The sequence below is a fragment of the Suncus etruscus genome, chromosome 7 (assembly GCF_024139225.1).
Source record: "Suncus etruscus isolate mSunEtr1 chromosome 7, mSunEtr1.pri.cur, whole genome shotgun sequence".
Taxonomy (NCBI): domain Eukaryota; kingdom Metazoa; phylum Chordata; class Mammalia; order Eulipotyphla; family Soricidae; genus Suncus; species Suncus etruscus.
Window position 1 is genome coordinate 58,331,140 of NC_064854.1, and position 22,199 is coordinate 58,353,338.

General features: G+C 47.3%; 1 protein-coding gene across 1 annotated transcript in view; it reads left to right on the top strand.

The window, feature by feature from the left end:
* Window positions 1-22,199, top strand: part of MPZL1 (myelin protein zero like 1) — a 34,140-nt gene that overhangs the window by 174 nt on the left and 11,767 nt on the right. The gene's annotated exons all lie outside the window — the stretch shown is intronic.

A 22,199-nucleotide genomic window follows, 5' to 3' on the forward strand; every position in this document is an offset into this window, starting at 1 on the left:
GCGCGGCCTGCTGCTGAGCCTTTTCTTCTCCTCCCTGGAGCTGGGAGTGGGGGAGCCAGGACTCGGTCGCGGGTGGGAGTTCGGGGCGCCCTACCTGGTTCCTTCGAAGGCGCTGTGGCGCCCCTGCGAAATGCATAGGCTTCTGATGGGCGGGGGAATTGTGTTTCTGGCCTTCTTGTTCCCTCCACCCGCCTTGGAAGGGGGCTGGTTTTTCCCCCATTTTTGGCCCCCTTTGTTGGGCCTTTTCCGTAGTCTATTTTATCTTTTCTTTAACGTGCCTTCCGCGTCTTTTACTTTGGAGGTGTGTTTTGGAAGGAGAGAGACCCCCCAAATGTCTCTTGCCTGTACAACCCAGAAACCTTGGCATCCTTTTCTGGGTTAGAAATACCACGGAAGGATCTCCCTGCAAAGAATGGGTCACATAGCACACGTTCCAGACTGGCATGGATGGAAAAGCGCTTTTTGGGGGGCGTGAAGAGAGGGAGAAGGGAATTTGTGGGAGAAAACCCCCTTTATTTCCTTTTATTTCCCCGTGAGTTGAGTCAGAACCCCAGGGCAGCTGCAGCAGGCTGGGCTCAGGGATATGGTCCAATTCTAGGTTGACATCCCAGGCCTGTTTCTGGTTCTCAGAATGCTGAAGGGAAGGGTCCAAAGATCGCCACCATCACCCCAACACCACTGCAGACTCCCCACCTCTTCTTTTGTCTTACAAAATGTCAATCATATCACCGTTGGGAACAGGAATTCACCGCTGGGATTTCTTTCATGGAAAAGTCCCGAATATAAAATGTTTGGAACTTGGGGGGAAATATGGCCAATGGTTTCTGGGATTTCTAAAGCACCATGAGGCTTCCCGCATCCTACACACATCTGAGGGAGTCTTTAAGACCCAGTCTTTTATGTATAAAGGTCTCTGATGAGGGGAAAACAAATAAAAAGGCCAGGGAAGGAGATTGCCTTGCATGTGGCTGACCAGGGTTCAATCCCAGCATTCCCATCTGGTCCCCAGCACTACCAGAAGTGATTCATGAGCACAGAGCACAGAGCTGGGTATGGCTCCAAATATGAGGAAAAAAATAATAAAAAGATCAAAGAAAAAGTTTATCTACTTGGGGTTTTTGGTGTCAGGTGGTGGTCATGCTTACGTTTCAGTAGTTGGGTAGGAAATCACCGATTCAGAAATCATGTGTGTTTTCAGCAGATTCTGAGTTGAGGACTGTGTTTTCAGCAGATTCTGAGTTGAGGACAGTGTTTTCGGCAGATTCTGAGTTGAGGACAACTTTTGGGGGTGATGACAAACACAGAATTGAAAGTAGCAGAGCCCCTAAAAAGAAAACAAAAATTATGCACACAACAACAACAAAAACCCCTACCCCGTTTTAATGAGAATTAAGATGAAAAGATCACAGCCAGGAATGAGACCTGAATGAGGAAATGAGTGAGCCACTGGCAGTTAATTTTGGGTCCTTTTTCGAAGACTACCTTTTTGCCTAGTCCTCATCTCCCATGGACACAGAAACTTTCTGAACTTCACCCAGAAATGCTTTCAGCAGCCTTCCTTAAGCACCACGATATATGCCCTGTGGACATATGTATTCGGAGCTTGGCATGTGGTGGGCCCTGGAAGTTGATGCTGCAAGGATGGGGTGGGAGGGGGCAGAGGAAAGACGATTCATGCTGTAAGCTCCCTGTGATGGGAAGTTGGGGTGTAGGGCCAGATGATTGGAGCTAAGGCAGATGCTAGGCAGAAGCACAAGCTCCTTTACCAAAGCCATTAATTGCTGCTAATGCAAAGAGCTGGAGTTTTTCTTCACAGGGAGAATTTGTTTCTCTGCTGGCTGAGAGGTGGAGTTCCTGATGGAGTCCTTGGTGGCTACAGGGGTGTGGCTGAGAAGGAGAAAGAGAGAAAGCGGGGCGACTGGGGATGGAGACTAGCCCAGACCCTTCTCTGTTCTCCATCCTGCCCTTGAGCGGAAAATGGGAGTTCCTGTCATCTACTGGGATTCCAAGTGGGAGGCTTGGGAGGGGAGGAAGAGGAGAGGCAAGGGGAAGAGTGGGGGACAAAGCCTGGAGGGGGGGGGTCTATCTGGACCCCTCCCCCCGAGGAAGCTGCAGGAATAAGGGAAATACATAGAGTGAGGTGTCCTGTAGATTAATAGAAGTGGAAATGGTTGGGGTCCTCAAACTTTTTAACCAGGGGGCCAGTTCACTGTCCCTCAGACCATTGGAGGGTCTGACTATAGTAAAAACAAAACTTATGAACGAATTCTTATGCACACTGCATATATCTTATTTTGCAACGAAGAAACAAAACAGATACAAATACAATATGTGACCCGCGGGCCATAGTTTGAGGACCACTGGTTAGATGATTAGACAACAGAGTCAATGCTCAAGGATGTGACTCAGCTGGGTTCTGTTCCTCTCACCTTAGGGAGAAAAAGATTGAATGTGGCAAGTATTCTGTAGTTGTGGCAATGTGAATGTCCTTATTCCCATCACGTATGTGGCTGACCCAGGTTCCATCAGGCATCCCATCTGGTTTCTCCACTGCCACTGCCCAGCAAGCCCTGCCAGATTCCATCACCTGCCCTGTAAGAAAGGCAGAAGGTAGCCACATCAGTTATGGTCACAGTCTCGCTGCCTCAGACATTCATTTTTCTCAGGGCCTTGGCCCATAAGCTCTATACTCTGAAGATGCCTCACAGATGCCCCATCCTTCTCACAAACTCTTTTTTTTTTTTTTTTTTTTTTTGCTTTTCTGGCCACACCCAGTGGCACCCGGGAGTTATTCCTGGCTATGCTCCTGGCTTGGGGGACCATATGGGATGTTGGGGATTGAACCTTGGTTCATCCTAGGTTAGTGTGTACAAGGCAAATGCCCTACTGCTTATGCCACACTCTATTCTCCCCCCCCTCCTCAAATACTTACCACTTAATTTGTTTTTGTTTGGGGGTTACAACCAGCTGTGTTCAAGACTTACTCCTAGCCCTGTGTTCAGGGATAACTTCAGATAGGCTTGGGGAACCATATAGGATGCCCAGATTGAATTCAGGTCAGTCGAGTGCAAGGCAAACGCCTTCCCCACTATCCTTCTAACCCCTTACTATTTTGTTTTTCTCCCTTTTTTTATTGTGGACCACACCTAGAAGTGCTCAGGGATCACTCCCAGCTGTGCTATTTTTGTTTGTTTTGGGGCTATACCTAGTGGTGCTCAGAAGTTACTCCTGGCTCTGCACTCAAGAATCTCTCCTGGGCCCAGAGAGATAGCACAGCGGCGTTTGCCTTGCAAGCAGCCGATCCAGGACCAAAGGTGGTTGGTTCGAATCCCGGTGTCCCATATGGTCCCCCGTGCCTGCCAGGAGCTATTTCTGAGCAGACAGCCAGGAATGACCCCTGAGCATCGCCGGGTGTGGCCCAAAAACCAAAAACCAAAAAAAAAAAAAGAATCTCTTCTGACAGTGCTCAGGGGACCATAAGGAATGCTGAAGGATTGTCTGCCACATGCAAGGCAAATGCCCTATTGATTCCGGCTTCATTCTTTGCTATTTTCTGTTTTATTTTCTTTTATTCCTAAATAAATGCATTACTTTAAGTTCAGTGCACTCTCCCAACATTTTTTAAAAAATGATGTTTGTTGTAGCAACTAAATGTTTTATCAAGTGGCCTTTTCTTTTTCAAGTTACTTGTGGACTGGATTTAGACTAAAGACATTCCCTCAGTAGAAATGTGCCCCAAGTTTCCTCAGCCTTTGTCTTATTGATAAATAAACATAATACATGCTTGTTATTAGGAAATATGTCTGTAGTCTTAGGGTTTTTATTGGAGAGGGTGTGGTTCTGGGCCACACCCAATGGTGTTCAGGGCTTACTCCTGGCTCTGCTCAGAAATCATTCTGGCCAGGATGCAGGGAACCCTGTGGGATGCCAGAGATTGAACTTGGGTGGCTGCGTGCAAGGCAAGCACCTTAGCTGCAGTACTATCACCCCAACCTCTGTGACATTGGCTGTGACATTGTGGTGCTAGGTATTGAACCGAGGACCTTATATTTAATACAAGGCATGTAAGTACTCTACCACTGAGCCACATTCCTAGTGTCACCAGCTTAGAAATGAAGGGGCCAGGGTAGGTCATAAATGCACAGACAGTCCTGTTTGGATGACACTGTTCAGTCATTTGAGTGCCTATGGGGTGCTGAGTCAGTTCTAGGGATCCCCTTAGGGATCAGGTTTGCAGCGGGGAGTTGGCTCTAGTGAGGTATGTCAGGTGGCACAGACTCAGGAAAATAATAGTTACCCAAGGGCTGGTTGAATTCCCACAGGCACATCTGAGACAACATAATTTACCTGTTAGGAAGATCTGGGTGGGATTAAAAAACCTACAGTCTAGGAGGCGGGTTAATGGCAAAGCCAATTAACAGGAGGTGGATCGCAACCTCTCAGAACCCCGGATTTCTTTTTTGGTTTGTGTTTGGGTCATATCTGGCAGTGCTCAAGGGTGAATCCCTGGCTTTGCACTCAGGCACCACTCCTAGAATGCCAGAGATCAAACCTGGGTCAGCCACATGCAAAGCTAGCACCCTACCTGCTGTGCTATCCTAGCTGGGACTTCAATCTCGATATCTTTCCCCTGCAGGCCTTTGATTTCTTCATTACGTTCTGAGCTCTCTCAGAATTTCCCCTTGTTCTCACTGGCTTCTCTAAAGATGCTCTCATTGATTAATGTTTCAGTGCTCTCCTTCCCTCCCAGCTTCCCTCCCAGCTGACTCAGGGTTTGTAGGATTCTGGTGCCAGTGTCCGTCCGTCCGTCCGTTCCCCCCCCCCCCCCCCGTGATGCCATTGCAAGGGTGCGTAAGGGTCTCTTCCAGCCCATGGTCTCAAGGCTGGACTCGGGAAAGAGAGGGAAGACTATGAGCCACAGACCACTCACAGGGAAGCATTGTCAGAGCAATGGACTTCACTTATTGAAGGTAGGGACAAGGCTTTTAAGGGTAAACTTTAAGCGGGGAAACAGAATGTGGGTAATACAGTTTAGACATTCCAGCAACAAGGTGGTATGCAGAGAAAACAGTCACAAGGTACATGGCATCATTGACTTGGATGGTATGTAAAGGTAGTGGTTACAATGCCCATGGCATCATTAAATCAGGAAGCATGTAAAGATAGCGGTTGCAATGGTTATGGCACTATTAGCCTAGACAGATTGTTTGACCTGCATGGCTTTCTCCTGCACTCATAGCATCAGGGATACAAGTCAGACCTTCTTATATATTCAAAGCTAGCTTGCAAAAATCTTCTTATTTGCCAGCTTCTCTCCCTATATTTTTATCTTTTTACTTTATCAGAACCGAGTGAATTAAGCAGGAGGGGCTGGGGGCTTATGAGGTTTGTGCCTATGAGGCTTATGAGGTCTTAGGTTGTCCTGGTGACACCTAAAAGATGTCACAGAATCTTACCCATCATTGACTTCCAACATAACATATGCTGCAGCCTCTCTATTTCCAGTTTGTACTGTTAACTCATTTACTACATTAGCAAGCATTGCAACCATGTGAAAACGGCTCTTAATCATGGCCACCAGATGATTTAAAATGCAAGGTCCAAAAGTAATGATAATAATAAAAAAAAATTAGTGGTCCTGCCAATGCAGATAAAAAGGTATAAGCCAAGGGAACCAGTTAAACCGATTTTGATACCAAGATGATTCCCTCCTCCCACTTTTTTTTCTTTATTCAATTCCTGCCAGCAATTCATTAATGGAGTCCTCAGCTAGTCCAGTATGGTCAGTATATATGCAGCACTCTTCACGTAGGGCAGCACAAAGGCCACCCTCTTTCAGGAACAGTATGTCCAGGCCCTGTCAATTTTGCAACACCACCTTGGCCAGAGAATGTAGGGAAGTCTTCAGGTATGTGACAGAGTTGCCGATTTCAGCCAAATATTTGCCAATTTGTCTTCTCATTGCTGCGATGGCTGTGTGCTGGTTCCAAGGGCTGCTGCTCTGGTGACTGCTCCTGCAAGGCTTAAAAGGGAGGCCACAGTAATAGCCACAGTGCCTGGGTCCCACTTAAAGCGAGTCATGGTGGCAGAGTTGTACATATCTAGAACAGAACAGCAGGTAATTAGGGAATTAACTGGACACTAACACATACATCTGTGTCATTGCTTATAAATGCTGATTGATGGGCCCAGAGAGATAGCACAGCGGTGTTTGCCTTGCAAGCAGCCGATCCAAGACCAAAAGTGGTTGGTTCAAATTCCGGTGTCCCATATGGTCCCCCGTGCCTGCCAGGAGCTATTTCTGAGCAGACAGCCAGGAGTATCCCCTGAGCACCGCTGGGTGTGGCCCAAAAACAAAAACAAAAACAAAAAAATGCTGATTGATATAGGCACTTGGTAAGGCCTATATTTTTTACACAGTCATTGCCTAGTGTTGGAACTGCCCAATCAGAAAAAGGAGATGTCCAACTGATAAAATTGAGGCAATAAGGGGGACGATTATACTGTCTCCTTTGTCCACTATATAGGCAAAAGCCTTGACCCTGGACTTGTCCAAATGTCAGACCCAGGGTATCAGAGGTGGAACACCATTGAGTTTCAGTTGCATTTATAAACAAAATGATTGATTTAAGTGCAATGGCTTTATAAAAAGAGGGATTGCATCAAAACAAAGCCAACAAGCCTTAGTTAAATTATGCCTGGTATAGTTAAGCATAGCATAGGTGGAATTCATGAGCTGTCAAAGGGTATGAGCAGTAGGTGTTAAGCCTAAGAGAATGTGGCACATAGGCAATGGCCCACTAGGGCTCATGGTAAATTGGGATCTAAATATTGGTGGCCCGGAGGTCAGAACAGTTGGACAGGGGCCGGGCGGTGGCGCTGGAGGTAAGGTGCCTGCCTTGCCTGCGCTAGCCTAGGACGGACCGCGGTTCGATCCCCCGGCTCCCATATGGTCCCCCAAGAAGCCAGGAGCAACTTCTGAGCACATAGCCAGGAGTAACCCCTGAGCGTCACAGGGTGTGGCCCAAAAACCAAAAAAAAAAAAAAAAAAAGAACAGTTGGACAGGGTGATGAAAAGCTGAGAGATGTTACAGGGAGAGCAGACGGTGTGGGAACCAGGGGCTCAGACCCTATTTTAAAGGTAGGATAAGTGATGCTTAACTGGATTTTAAAAAGTAATCTAGAGGGGCCGGAGCAGTGGCATAAGCCATAAGGCATCTGCCTTGTGTGTGCTAGCCTAGGATTGACTGCGGTTCGATTCCCTGGCATCCCATATGGTCCCTTAAACCAGGAGCGATTTCTGAGCACATAGCCAGGAGTAACCCCTGAGCGATACCAGGTGTGGCCCAATCCCTCCCCGTCCAAAAAAGCAATCCAGACTCATGACCAGATTCATAAAATCTTAATCCTGACATTATTCCTTTTTTGAATTTTTGTGCATTATCATTATCATTATTTTTACTAGGTATATGTTTGATATTTCTGACTGGGACTCAAATGGGTCCTAGGACTCTAGGTTCTTCCTGTGGGAACACACAGCCAAAGCCATGGCCTGCTGACAACAGAGGATCCAGACCCCTCCATTCCCCTGATTCTGGGTCCTTCCAGTGGACCATCATTTGGGATTTGGCTAATTCCTATTTCCAGGCAAAGGCTAACAGCCCATTTTCCTTACTGGAAATTGAGTCAGCTAAATGTACAAGGGATCCTTATCATTCTGCACCTCGAGGAGAGAAGCTCTTTGTGATACACCTGTCTATATCCTTAGCAAAAGGTAATGGAAATCTTTTAGTTGATGGCAGCAAATACAAAAGCTAATTAGACAAAACCATGTCAAATTATGTCCCAAAAAATCATTCACTTTGATTATACAGTTTCTTAAAAACATCCTAAAACCTTTCTGCACATTCCTTTAAAATTCACTTTACAAATTTCCTCCAGTCCTATCTGCAACCAACTGGTTACTCTTTCACAGAATTTTCTTCCTTTTTCCAGTATTCATAAATTCACACCTTATCTTTCTTGCATAAATCACACACCTGCATTCTTTTCTTTCTTTCTTTCTTTTTTTTGTTTTGTTTTTGGATCATACCTGGCAGCGCTCAGGGGTTACTCTTGGCTCTACCAAGGGTCTCAAACTTGTGGCCGAGAGCAGCAAAGGGCCCTCCGTACAACATTTTGGGGACCTGCCCTAGAGGAATCTTTTTTGGTTTTGTTTTGTTTTAGTTGTTTGGGTCACACCCCCCAATGTTCAAGGCTTACTACTGACTTTGCACTCAAGGATCACCCCGACTTTGCCTCCTGTAGCCCGCAGGTAAATTGAGTTTGAGACCCCTGCACACTTTGCAAATTACCAAGAATTTTATTTTTGTTTTTTTTTTTAAGGCAAATTTAGCCTATCTTAAATGCCTAAAAATAATGAGTATTCTTTTTTAATTTATGTTGTATTTAAAAGAAAACTTCTAGTTAAAACATTGAACCAGAATTAAATAAATTTAGAAGCTATGGTCTCTCTCTCTTTTTTTTTTTTTTTTTTTTTTAAGTTTGACACATTTTACTTGCAACTTAGAAACTTGTTTATCAGTACAATGAGGTGCAAAAAGATTCCAAGGGCCCCACCTGGGTTAGGGCACGTTTAGATCCCCACTTAGGGGATCCCAACCCCAACCAATTTACATGCAAAACAAAGCGGTGGAAGCAACGTCTGGGGGTTTCATCCACCCCCCAATCCACTACGAAAACCTCACACAGGAGCTATGGTCTCTTAATGTGCTTATAAGTATTTCATGTTAAAATTTTATATGCCTGGGGCTGGAGCAGTGGTGCAAGTGGTAGGGTATTTGCCTTGCACATGCTAACCTAGGACGTACCATGGTTGGATTCCTGGGCATCCCATATGGTCCCCCAAGCCAGAAGCGATATCTGAGTGCATAGCACTCTGAGCATCACCGGGTGTGGCCCAAAAACCAAAAAATAAAATAAAGTATAAAATTTTATGTGCCAGGATTTGTAATCCAGAGGAATTACAGTTTTCAAGGTATGTCCTCACCACTCACATTATTAGTTACTTTAGTTTTTTTTTCCCAATAACTTAATACATTATCCAAAATAGTCTCTTTCTCTAACTGTTTCATACATATTATTTTGCAGTTTTTAAGAATATATTGGGGCCAGCGAGATGGCGCTAGAGGTAAGGTGTCTGCCTTGCAAGCGCTAGCCAAGGAAGGACCTTGGTTCGATCCCCTGGCATCCCATATGGTCTCCCCAAGCCAGGGCCAATTTCTGAGCGCTTAGCGAGGAGTAACCCCTGAGCATCAGACGGGTGTGGCCGAAAAAAAAATATATCTTATATTTTGCTGCTTCAGTGTTTCAGCTGATAGCTGAATTGCTAAATTTGGTAAATGCAAATAGTTTAAAAAAGGCTAACCACAATATTTTGCATACAACTTTCTCATTTTAGATACATTTAAAATTAAAATACATTTTCTAATAGAAATATAAAAAGACCCAAATTTTAATACTGTTGTAGCCTGTTTGAACTTAAACTGACAAAAGTTTTTCTTTACTGATAGTCTGTTGTTTATCACCTTACTCCAAAATTTCTAAGGGATGGGGTGGTGGGGTTTTTTATGTTTTAAAGCATCTCATTTTATTTGAGAGAGTGGCCACTGCTACCCCCAGACAGGTTTTCCCAGTCGCCAGGATATTAATGGTACCTGAGGGGCAGTGGCCTCTAGTATTGGTGGTGGACCTGGCCACCACCTTTAGGTGTTTTGGAGACATAGGCCTCCTTTGATTGCCCCAGTATATCCTGTCTTAAGAGAGTAGAGGATAAGCATCTGGCTATGAGGGGCATTATAGCTCCTGAATTTTTTTTTTAATCTTTTCCATATTAACCACTTAATGGTTTCAAGAGAGGGGGTACCTTCTCCTATTCCTGACACCCCCAGTCCAGTAGACTGGGGACCCTGCTTTAAGGGTGAAAGAGCCCTTAGCAGCAGCCATTTGAGTATTTCCCCTTGGGGTAATGAGGCTGAGGGATGTCCAGATTTAGTTTAAAGGCTTCCCTATCCTTATCAAACTTAAGATTTATGTTTAGGGGCCGGGCAGTGGCGCTAAAGGTAAGGTGCCTGCCTTGCCTGCGCTGGCCTTGGACGGACCTCGGTTCGATCCCCCGGTGTCCCATATGGTCCCCCAAGCCAGGAGCAACTTCTGAGCACATAGCCAGGAGTAACCCCTGAGTGTTACCGGGTGTGGCCCAAAAAACCAAAAAAAAAAAAAAGATTTATGTTCAGCCTGCCTGTGAAACCTATTTTTGTACCACATGCAAGGGGTAGAGAAAGCTTTTCTGTTGCGCCCTTGTTGATTAGGGCACTTACAGAATTAACAATATTATTTGCAACATTATCCATCCAATTTTTAGGAATTTCTAAAGTCAGAGAAACTTTTTCTTTTCTTTATTTTCAGTAAAACTTTTAAAAAGCTAATTTTTTTTTCTTTCCCTAGCTAATCAGCTTACCTATTAGCATAGAGACAACAATCTGTCTAGGGCATTTTTTTTTTTTTTGGTCAGATAACAAGTTCTAAGGCTGCTTGGTTTCAAAAAATACACTTTTTTTTCTCTCTTCAGCCAATTTTTAACCTAAAATGCAGCAATACTCAATCATAAACATAGCAAAAAGCACAACATAATTTGGACACACAATTTAAACGAAAACAGAACACAAACTGACAAGCAAAATGAATAAGAAGCAAATTTTTCACAATCCTCATCCCTTAGGGATATGGAGAAAAAAATCCTTTTTTTTTTTTTTTTTTTTTTTTTTTTTGGTTTTTGGGCCACACCCTGTGACGCTCAGGGGTTACTCCTGGCTATGCACTCAGAAGTTGCTCCTGGCTTCTTGGGGGACCATATGGGGCACCGGGGGATCGAACCGTGGTCCGTCCTAGGCTAGCGCAGGCAAGGCAGGCACCTTACCTCCAGCGCCACCGCCCGGCCCCAGAAAAAAATCCTTGATGTCAATAATTACCAAATGCAAGTTACTAGGAATGGCTGGAATTCATGGTATACTCCTTTAAGGGGGTCCTCTGAATTATCATTCTCTTATTAATCTTTTTAAATTTTGTAACATATGCCACATCCCAGAGATCTTTCATAGGCTAGTTGATGGTCTAATGTGGCCAAATTTTAGATGTTACTTGATTATATGGTATAAATGTCTAGTTTTTTTGTTTTGTTTTGTTTTGTTTTTTGGTTTTTGGGCCACACCTGGCGGTGCTCAGGGGTGACTCCTGGCTGTCTGCTCAGAAATAGCTCCTGGCAGGCACGGGGGACCATGTGGGACACCGGGATTCGAACCAACCACCTTTGGTCCTGGATCGGTTGCTTGCAAGGCAAACACCGCTGTGCTATCTCTCCGGGCCCAAATGTCTAGTTTAATTGAGGACAAAGGCCACTGTTTCACCCAGACTGGGTCTTCCTTCCATTTTAATTTTGAGGGCTCATGGAACAGTGGCATGAATTATTAGGGTGGGGGCGTCACATCCTTTTTTGTTTGTTTCTTTGTTTTTTGTTTGTTTAGAAATATATGCTCTTGCCTGCCCCAGTATATCCAGCCCTAACAAGTTATTTCTTAAACCTTTGGCTACTAGAGGCGTAATAAAGCCAGAATCTCCATTTAAATTAACCCATTTAATAAAATCCTTAGTTTCAAAGGTTTCTAGTGGAAAGTTGTGCACATCTTGCACTTTGGGTCCTGCAGACAGATTTCATTCACTTGGGATTTTCTCAACTAATAATGGTTCTATCTGCTACAGAATAGCAATAGCATAGAAAACAATTTGCCCCTATGTTGACAGATTCCCTTTGGGGGGGTTGGCTGTGGCCACTGGGGATACTACTAGAAAGCCATTCTTTTTTTTTTGTTTGTTTGTTTTTGGGTCACACCTGGCAGCGCTCAGGGGTTACTCCTGGCTCAGTGCTCAGAAATCGCCCCTGGCAGGCTCAGAGGACCATATGGGATGCCAAGATTCGAACCACTGTCCTGAAGGCCATTCTTTTTTATTTATTTTTTTCTGTTTTTGGGTCTCACCCAGCGCTCAGGGGTTACTCCTGGCTGTCTGCTTAGAAATAGCTCCTGGTGGGGCCGGGCGGTGGCGCAAGAGGTAAGGTGCCTTCCTTGCCTGCGCTAGCCTTGGACGGACCGCGGTTCGATCCCCCAGCGTCCCATATGGTCCCCCAAGCCAGGAGCGACTTCTGAGCGCATAGCCAGGAGTAACCCCTAAGCGTTACCGGGTGTGGCCCAAAAACCAAAAAAAAAAAAAAAAAAAAAAAAAAAAAAAAAAAAAAAGAAATAGCTCCTGGCAGGCACGGGGGAACCATATGGAACCTATCACCTTTGGTCCTGAATCGGCTCCTTGCAAGGCAAACACCATTGTGCTATCTCTCCCGGCCCAGAAGGCCATTCTTGACAGAAATTACTGTCTGGAGGCCATTCCCACTCTGAAAAAATTGTCTTGAGCACTCTGGTTCTTACTATCCTTATCTAATCTTAGCACTCTAAGGGCAGGTTTTTCTGCCTTTGAGGAAAGTTTCCCATCTCCAAAAGGGAGAGATAAGGGTGCCAGTGGCAGCAGAAACACAAGGATGAAAGTGGAAGCGATCTGCCAAATATTTTTGTTTGTTTGTTTGTTTGTTTTTGGGCCACACCCGTCGGTGCTCAGGGGTTTCTCCTGGCTGTCTGCTCAGAAATAACTCCTGGCAGGCACAGGGGACCATATGGGACACCGGGATTCGAACCAACCACCTTTGGTCCTGGATCGGCTGCTTGCAAGGCAAACACCGCTGTGCTATCTCTCCGGGCCCCAATGCCAAATATTTTTGGGACAGTGTTTTGCTTTAACCAATATGTGCCTAATTGGTGCACGAATTTCCTTCTGCGGGGGACAGGTCTTTATCTAGGAAGACCTGTTTGGACACCCTTATCCTGCCACAGGTCATTTTACAGCCTCCTCTCTAGAGACTTATTTAGAGGACCTGTATCTGAGGGGATATTCAGACTGCTTCAATGAAGAGGAATGTCACAGAAGTAGAGGCAAGAGATTTTTAGGATTAGAGACTCAGAAGAGAAATAGTTGAACAGAGAGCCAAAAAAGGAGAGGCAGGAAAATAAAGCAAATAGGCAACAATAAAGAAAAAGAGAAGAAATGCAAAGGACATACATTTATATATATATAAACTGAACTGCATGAGTTGCAGGGTTCTATCCCTCCCCTGAAAAAATGATTACTTGAACCCTAAAAGGAAAAAAAAAAAATTAACATGATCTGCAATGAGTTAGCGGCAACTGGAATCGAATTGTCCCCTTGTTCCGGAAGCATTTGAGGGTCCTGAGAAAGCAACATTGGGCGTCAGATGTAGGATTTCAGTGGCAGGCCCCCCGGATGAGGCCGATGCAAGGGTGCATAAGGGTCTCTTCCAGCCCCTGGCCTCCAGGCCGAACTCGGAAAAGAGAGGGAAGACTGTGAGCCACAGACCACTCACAGGGAAGCATTGTCAGAGCAAGGGCCTTCATTTATTGAAGGTAGGGACAAGGCTTTTAAGGGTAAACTTTAAGCGGGGAAACAGAATTTGGGTAATACAGTTTAGACATTCCAGCAACAAGATGGGATGCAGAAAAAACAGTCACAAGGTACATGGCATCATTGAATTGGATGGTGTGCAAAGATAGTGGTTACAATGCCCATGGCATCATTAAATCAGGAAGCATGTAAAGATAGCAGTTGCAATGGTTATGGCACTATTAGCCTAGACAGATTGTTTGACCTGCATGACTTTCTCCTACACTCATAACAGAAGGGACACAAGTCTCTAAACAGAGACTTTATTTTATATTCAAGGCTAGCTTGCAGAAATCTCCTTATTTCCCAGCCTCTCTCCCTACAAGGGTTTCTTTAGAATCTGTGATATTTTGTATTGCTTCTTTCTGCTCCAGTGTCAGAGCCTAGTGGTACATTGTATTCAGTCCTGCGATTTAATAGGGATCAGAGACAAAAGCGGGGTATCTTGACTGAGCCACTATTTATTATTGTGCACAGGACGGCCGGGCAGAGTGCCCCTTCTTAGTGCCCCACTACTGAAACCCACCGCTGTTTGCAGCTTACATCTACACTAAAACCCTCAGGGGTGGAGACACTGGGCTCTGTCCTTGGCACTACTAAAACCATCTCTGAAAAGTGGCTTTTATCAACTGGAAGAAATACTTTCTTGTTTCTGCGGAGAGCAGTGCCTGTCGCAGATATCAAGGATGCATGTCTGGACTCCAGTTCACAGTGCTCACTCTAGGGTGGGTTCAGCCCAGTGGGGCTTCTTTCCTCAGAAGAGCCCCTTGGCCCCTAACCTGGATTCACCCTGACCCAGATGCCTACAGTCTGCCCCAACCATGCTTTGTTCTTACCATGTTTTTTTTAAATTTTGTTTTTGTTGTTATTGTTGTTGTTGTTGTTTTTTCTCCCTACCCCACCCACCTGCCTTCCCTCCCTCTGCTCCCCTGTTTTTTTTTAAATTTTGTTTTGTTTTGTTTGTTTGTTTTTTCGGCCACACCCGGTGACGCTCTGGGGTTACTCCTGGCTATGCGCTAAAAAATCGCTCTTAGCTTGGGGGACCATATGGGATGCTGGAGGATCTAACCACTGTCCATCCTAGGGTAGCGCAGGGAAGGCAGACACCTTACGACTTGTGCCACCACTCCGGCCCCTCATGTTTTTTTTTTTAACCTTCTTTTGGGTTTTCTTTCTTGATTTCTTTTTTTGTTTCTATTGGTTTTTTTTGGGGGGGGGAGGGGCACACCCGGTGACACTCAGGGGTTACTCCTGGCAATGCACTCAGAAATCACTCCTGGCTTGGGGCCATATGGGATGCTGGGGATCGAACCCAGGTACATCCTGGGTCAGCAGCTGCAAGGCAAATGCTCTACCACTGCAATCGCTCATGCCCTGTTGTTTGTTTTTGGGCCACACCCAGGAGGGCTCAGGGCTTTATCCTGGCTCTTTGCTCAGGAATTACTCCAGGCGGGCTTTGGGGACCCTTTGGGATGCCAGGGATCAAACCTAGGTCAGCCCTGTACAAAGCAAATCACACACACACACACACACACACACACACCAAATCTCACACACACATACACACACACAGACACACACACACACCCCCAAATCTCAAACACACCAAATCTCCATACACACACACACAGACACACACCCCAAATCTCTCTCTCTCTCTCTATCTCACACACACACACACACACACACACACACACACACACACACACACACACACACCAAACCTAGGTCAGCCCTTGCAAAGCAAATGACACACTCGTGCACACATGCGAGCGCTACCTTTCCAGCCCCTCTCAGTTTCATGATGCCAGTTTGGCCCAGCTGCCTCCTTTCTTTTCACGGTCCCACATTTATTAACTATAAGTTCAGGTGTTGACTTGACTATAGGGAACCCCGACTTTCTTGATTTTATTCTGATTCAAGTTAGACTTTCTTTTGTCATTGACCTTGACATTTCAGCTCTGAGTCTGGCCAGATGATGGGGCCTGTACCTGCAGCAGCACAGATGGTGCTTGGAGAGCAAGGATAGTGCTCGGGGAGCAGGACAATTCTGGCACACAGTATGTTGTTGTCAGATTCAGGGATCACTTTGCAGGGAGCCCCAGGCAGGTGCTGCAGACCTTGGAGCAGAGATCGAATAAGCAGAGGCAGGGAGAGGCGGCGGCTGCTGGCAATGTAGACCTGGCAGTGTAGATCCAGGAGAGACCAACAATAGCCCACTTACAAGCCCAGATACAACAGTCCACATGCATACAAGGCCAAGGAAAGGAGGGGGGTGGGCACTGTCTAAGCAGGCTCGTGTCCCACCAGCTTCCAGGGGCCACTGAGCAGAGCTGGGGTTCAGTGTCCCTTGGAGTGTCCTATACCCTGGCACATGCAGGGATCACAGTTACTTTGGATGTGCGTGAATGGGCTTAGTGTCTACCCAGAGGGCTAGACTCTGATCCTAGTCCCGCCCCCTGCCCTGCCTTATTGCCCCATCCCACTGCCTCCCTCCTAGCTTCATTGGCGGATGCCATATTGCTACCCCCTTTTCTGGGATACCTCTCTAGGGTTCTCCCCTTACTTTTCTAACACTCCAGTTTCTGCTTTTCATCCCTTCCATCCATCACGCAGAGTGACCGCTTCCACTTCCTTCTCCCCTCCTTGCCTCTCATCTTCCTCTTTCCCTGAGATGCCCTCCTAGATACTGCATCCTCTCCTTTGCATGCAGCCTGTATCTTTCCATGCTGGTGTCCCCACCACCACTCTCCATGTCCGAGTGTGCTCGCTGGGCTCCTAGCGAATGCGACCCCTTTTTCTGAGGCCATGGTTGCAGATCTGGGGGTCTAGTTCTTGTCTGTCTTGAGTGTCAGTCTCACCCACATTCTGCAGCCCCATGTCTGCCCGCATCACCAGTGCACTTTGCTGGGCAGTGATTCGGCAACTTTCAGTTCCTTCCCAAAACCCCTGCGGTCTCGCCCAGTGAGCCTGATAATCTTCCCAACATCTAAGACCGGGAAGACACTCAAACCTGGTCGTGGCACCTCTCAAATACACTCACTCACCCACGTCCAACATCAACTTAGTTGGAAGTAACCCCAGCTCTGTTCTGGGTCTCTCTTTTGAGCCCCCCCCCCCAATGTCTCTCCTGTCCCTCTCTGACTCCTGGCCTTTCTTTCTGTGCTAGAGGTGGGGCCACAGAAAAACGAGATAGCACAGTGGCTTATGGAGAGCATACTGGAATATTTCAGAAAGACAAGACCTGTTATCATTCAAGTCCACTTCTCCTCCCCCTCTCTCTCTTTTCTCTCTTCCTCCCCCCTCCCCCCCCCCCACTTTTGATTTTGGGCCTTACTCAGTGATACTAAGGATTCAGTCCTCCCTGCACTCAGGGATTACTCCTGGTGGTACAAGAGGGACCCTATGGGATGCCAGGCCCTGGGTCAGCCATGTGCAAGGCACATGCCCTCTCTGCTGGACTATCACTCCGGGCCCTTCTCTGTATTTCTTTTAGGAGTTTGGGGGCCCAGATCCATGGGGCCTGTGTGGGCTGTATATGCCAGGTAGGCCCCTCCCCCCTATCCCCCACTCTTCTGCCGGTTTTTTAGCTTTGCTAGGACCTGTGCCCTGTGGATCTAGGCAGGGTTCTGATTTGTCACTGGAGCTTCATATTATCAATGAACCTCCTATGAAAGACCTTTTGCTCTGTCGAGAATGTAACTACCAGGTCTTGGGCCAGAGTCATAACACAGCAGGTGGGTATTTGCCTTGCATGCAGCCAGCCCAGGTGTAATTCCTGGCATCCCAGCCTACCAGGAGTGATCCCTGAGCACAGAGCCAGGAGTAACCTCTGAGTACCGCTGGGTGGGGCTCAAAATCCAAAAGAAAAAAAAAATGTATCTGCCAGGTCTTTGACAGTCAGAACCGCCCTGCCAGTCAGGAGTTGAAGCAGAAATGGATTGGCTTAAGAACTTTTATCAGGAGCCAAGCCGGAAAGTGATATTTGCTCAGTATTGTTCACACTGTTTGTCCTCGCTGTACCCTGATGTGAGACCAGTCAGTCCCCTTGGCTTGGTGCTGGGCTGCATGTGCCTTGTTCGGGTGCTTTCCTCATGGTTTGCTTTGAGTCCTATTATGGGGTTCTGTTGGCCTGGAAGCAGCTGCAAGCACCTGGAAAAGTGGGGATGCTGGTCTCATGGGTAGGGGCATGTGAGTGAGGGGGTGGCAGGAGATAGCATTCCTGACAAGAGTGGCAGGAATGTGGCATGGGGGTGGAGGGGAGATGGACAGAGAGATAAGCCACTCAGGGCCAGCCTGGAGGAACTAGGGGGAAGACAGAGTACCCACCCCCAGGGGGTGTGTGAACTATTTGGAGGAGCGGTGACATGGGGCCAGGGCCAGGATTCAAAGGGCTGTGCGTATGCTTGGCACGCTGGGAGGAAGCCCTGAGCACTGTTAGGTGTGGCCACAAATAGAACACAAGCAGGCTCTTCAAAGGGACCCACAAGGACCAGGGAAATGGTACAGTGGATGTCATTGGGGTCAGTGCTACAGCTGGGGTTCCAGCTTCACCCCTGAGCTCCCAAAAAGCTATTGTTATTGTTTTGTTTGGGGGCCACATCATTGAGGCTCAAGAATCACACCTGCCAGGCTCTGGGGACCCTCTGAGATGCCTGGGATCAAACCTAGGATGACTGTGTGCAAGGCAAATCTCTTCCCACTGTACTATCGCTAAGACCCCCTGCAAAGGTTTTACTTTGTTTTGGGTTTTTGAGCCACACCTGGCAGTGCTCAGGGCTTACTCCTGGCTCTGGTCTCAGAAATTACTCCTGGCAAGTTCAGGAGACCATTTGGGATGCCAGGGATTAAACCCCATTGGCAACTCCTTCCCCGCTCTTGCTCTGATCCCCCCACCACCACCATAGTTTTTGAGCACTATCTTGGGGTTTGTTTCTGTGTCAGCATTAACAGAATGTACATGTGGGTCCTGAGAGTAAGGGCAAGGCTGAAGGCAGAGCTGGCACAGTGTGGTTCCCTGAGCACTGTCAGAAGCGCCCCCCAAACACCACAAATTTCCTCCTTGCCTCCCAAATGTGCTCATGACTAACCTGGACTGCAGTGCTGGCTTGGCTTGAGGGAGCCTCAGGGGTTTTGGGGCTACACCTAGCGATGCACTGGGCTGATTTTTGGCTCTGTGCTCAGGGATCATTCCTGGTGTCTCCTTGGGGACTATGTGGGCTGGCAGGAATTGAACTTACATGGGCCGTGTACTAAACTGGTGCCCTCCCCACTGTGCTGTCACTCCTGCCCCTTGAGGGCACCCCAAGTTTGACCCCAGTGCCATCCTCACACACACACACAAAATGACCTCATTTTTTGCCTGTGTATGGATCTGCCTGGTTGTATCCAATAATGTGGGGTGTTTCCTCCCACTTGCTGGAAATGCACATGAGCATTCAGGTTTAGGGCTTGTGTCGGGTGAAGAAATAGTGCCGGGTTCAAGGCCCTTACCTCACCCACTTCAATCCCCAGCCCTCTCTCCCCTAATTGGGTTCCACCAGTAGTGATTCTTGAGCACAGAGCCAGGAGTGAGCCCTGAGCCCTCACGGGGCTGTGAGGCCCCAAAACAAACCAACCAAAGAAGTTACGTGTCTTGACAAGTCGGCAACTCACTTTGTCAGTGGTTCTGGCCATTCAGAGGCATGCAGGGAAATGCTGCTTCTTTGGAAAGGACTTTGGAGGCAGAGGGAGAGAGCAAGCGAACTAGCTATGCATGGTTCAGGGGTTCAGCCCAGAGCCTGGGAGGTCTAAAGGGCACTACCCCAAGTTGGCTGGGAAGGTATATGGTAAGTGTAGGGGCTCAGATCAAAGGAGGCTGAGTTTAGCAGTGAGGTTTGTGTTCATTGGGGATTGTGGGGAGCTCGGTCTCAGGTTTTCCCAGTCTGCACTGTGGGGGTCAGTATGCACATTGGGGAGGGATGAATGGGGGATTGAAAGAGAGGAACAGGCTGCAAAGAGAGAGAAACAGAGAGAGAGAGAGAGAGAGAGAGAGAGAGAGAGAGAGAGAGAGAGAGAGAGAGAGAGAGAGAGACAAAGGCAAGGGGGGCTGGCTAGAGTTAAGTGATGTGTGTTGTGACTAGCATGATTTAGGGGTTCATGAGACTTTTTGCTTTGCCAGACTGGAAGAGCTTTGTGGGAACAAGAAGGGTGAAGGGCAAGATGAGCAAGAGAGAAGGCCCAGTAAGGAGAGTAGGGCGTATGCCTTGTGAACCCACACAACTGCGGTTCAATTCTCTGCATCCCATAAGGGCCCCTGAGCCCTGCCAGGAGTAATGCTGGAGAAAGAATAAGCCCTGAGCACCGCGGGATGTGACCTCCCAAAACCAAACTAATATAAATAAGTGTACTAAAGGGGAAAAGAAAAGTCTCTGAGGTAAGCATTCAGGGCCGGCTCAGGCATCTTTGCAAAACCCACTTAGGTTGGGAAGCAGCCAGAATCAAATTTGGTTAAAATATAGTGTGGATATTCTCAGCAGTGTTGGGGGAACCTGTGAGGTTCTGGCCATGGGACACTGCTCCTCAGACACAGCTGTGGGCAGTACTTAGCATCATCTCTCCCTAAGCCTGAGTAAAATTTTGTTGTTTTGGGGTGTAGGCCACACCCAGCTGTGCTCAGGGCTGACTCCTCAGCTCTGTGCTCAGTAATCACTCCTGCTGGTGTTCTGGGGGACCCTGTGGGTGCTGGGGATTTAACCCAGGTCAGCTGTGTTTAAGGCAAGCGCCATCCCCACTGGACTGAAGCATGGTTTTTGTTACAGCTTACTTGAGGACCTCCTTCCTGCTCTCTTTCCTCACTCCTGAGTTTCTCCTATATTTAGGCAGGTGTCTGTCTGTTGGCCCTGTGGGCACGAGCTGGCATTTGTGAACCAGTACTTCATGCTGGTATTGTGGGATGCAGGAGAAAGTCCCTCTTCAACCAACACCTACAGACACCATGCTGAAACGGGTCAGAGTGCTAGCACAACGATGAAGGTGTTTGCCTTGTACACGGCTGATGAGAGTTCAATCCCCGACATTCCATAGGGTTTGCTGAGCACTGCCAAGAGTGATCCTTGAACTCAGAGCCAGGAATCAGCCTTGAGCACCATCTGGTATGGCCCCAAAACCAAAACCAAAAAACTCAAGAGTCTGGGTGGGGAGAGACCAGGTGCATCAAATCTGGGGCTCCATGATGAGGGCGTGTTTCTGCCTGGGTCACACAGATTAGGAATGGAAGAGCCATTTCCTTTTTGGGACTTCCCGCTTTGAGCAGAGATGTGTCCACATGATGTCGCTGGCCCAAAAAGGGCTGGCACCTGGGGAAGTTTCTAGAAGCTGAAGATCTCTGAGATTATTGCATGCCAGATGGATGGGCAGGCAAGCTGCTTGGAACTATTATTATTATTATTATTTTATTTTTTAGTTTACTTTTTGTTTTGGGGCCATACCTGATGGCGCTCAGGAATTACTCCTAACTCTGCACTCAGAAATCACTCCTGGCAGATTCAGGGAAACCATATGGAATACCAAGGATTGAACCTGGGTTAGCTGCAAGTAAGGCAAATGCCTTCTCTGCTGTGCTATTGCTCCGACCCCTGTTTCTTTATTTAGGACAGCAGGGGAGTGGGTGAGGGTGGCACCAAACACTGGCTCAGGGAGCTGCAGGAAGGGTGGCAGGGAGGAAGTGGCTCAAGTGAAATAACGAAATGTCAAGTGGACCAGGAGAAAGTGGTGTGTGTGTGTGTGTGTGTCAAGTGAAATAACAAATGCCAAGTGGACCAGGAGAAAGTGTGTGTGTATGTGTGTGTGTGTGTGTGTGTGCCATTCCCAGATTGCGTGTGTGTGTGTGTGTGTGTGTGTGTGTGTGTGTGTGTGTGTGCCATCCCCAGACTGAAGGTAGGGAACGTTTTCCCTGCCAGGCCATGGGGCCTCAAGAGAAGTATTCCTGTCCCATGGAGAGGGGGCAGAGCTGCAGAAGCCCCTGTATTTTAATTTTGAAACCCTGAGTTTGATCCCTTTTGTGGGTAAATGTGCTGAGCACAGGCCCCATCATAACACCACAGGGAAGGGAATAGGACAGAGAGGTTCTAGAAAAGCCCAAAAGGCTAGCGAGCCAAGAGAAAGTTTGTTGTCATGGCTGAGTTGCCCCAGCATCCTGCAGGGATACTCTCATCGAGCACGAGGAAAATTGTCCTGACATCCAGTCCTCCCTACACCGCACACTCTCCCAGCCTGACTCTGCCCTGGAGCCAACTTTGGTTCTTGGTCTGCCCACCATGGCAAGGGATGGCAAGGGATGCCTTTTGTTTGCTTCTTGGTTGAAAGCTGGGCTTGTTTTTGAGGTTTGGACCGCAAATAATGAGCCATTGTTCCCTATAATAATAATCCACCCTCTTGGGCAGAAAAAGCCCAGGCTTGTTGGCGTGTGGCTGTCAGTATATGTCAAGGAAGAGCCCCAAGTACTCATGTGTGTCGAGCACAAACATTGGGGCGCTGGTGGGGACAGCAGGGGAGGGTCCAGTTTGGGTCAGAGTTAAACCTCAAGAAGAAAAAATGGC